At 34.2% G+C, this 240-nt stretch overlaps 1 protein-coding gene across 1 annotated transcript in view; it reads right to left on the bottom strand.

The window, feature by feature from the left end:
* Positions 1 to 240, bottom strand: part of LOC119582359 (nesprin-1-like) — a gene marked incomplete at its 3' end in the record, with an annotated part of 145,991 nt that overhangs the window by 28,554 nt on the left and 117,197 nt on the right.

Raw genomic sequence — 240 nt, 5'->3', positions numbered from 1 at the left:
GGAAACAAAATAGACGCGACGCACAGAATGAAAATGGGGCCGTTTTCTTTGAGGTTGTGTGTTGAGGGGGTAACTCATCAATACTTTCCAAAACCCATCCAATATTTTGTGGTGTGTGTCTGACGTGCATTTCTATTCTTAATAATTAATTTGTGGATACATAGTAGATGTATATTGGAATTGTATAATAAATTGGCTTATTCATGATTTATAGTCGTGTTAATTTTTTATTCCTGTCAA

The sequence above is a fragment of the Penaeus monodon genome, chromosome 15, assembly GCF_015228065.2.
Source record: "Penaeus monodon isolate SGIC_2016 chromosome 15, NSTDA_Pmon_1, whole genome shotgun sequence".
Taxonomy (NCBI): Eukaryota; Metazoa; Arthropoda; class Malacostraca; order Decapoda; family Penaeidae; genus Penaeus; species Penaeus monodon.
Note: the sequence above shows the minus strand (reverse complement) of the source record. Positions and strands in the feature narration are given on the sequence as shown.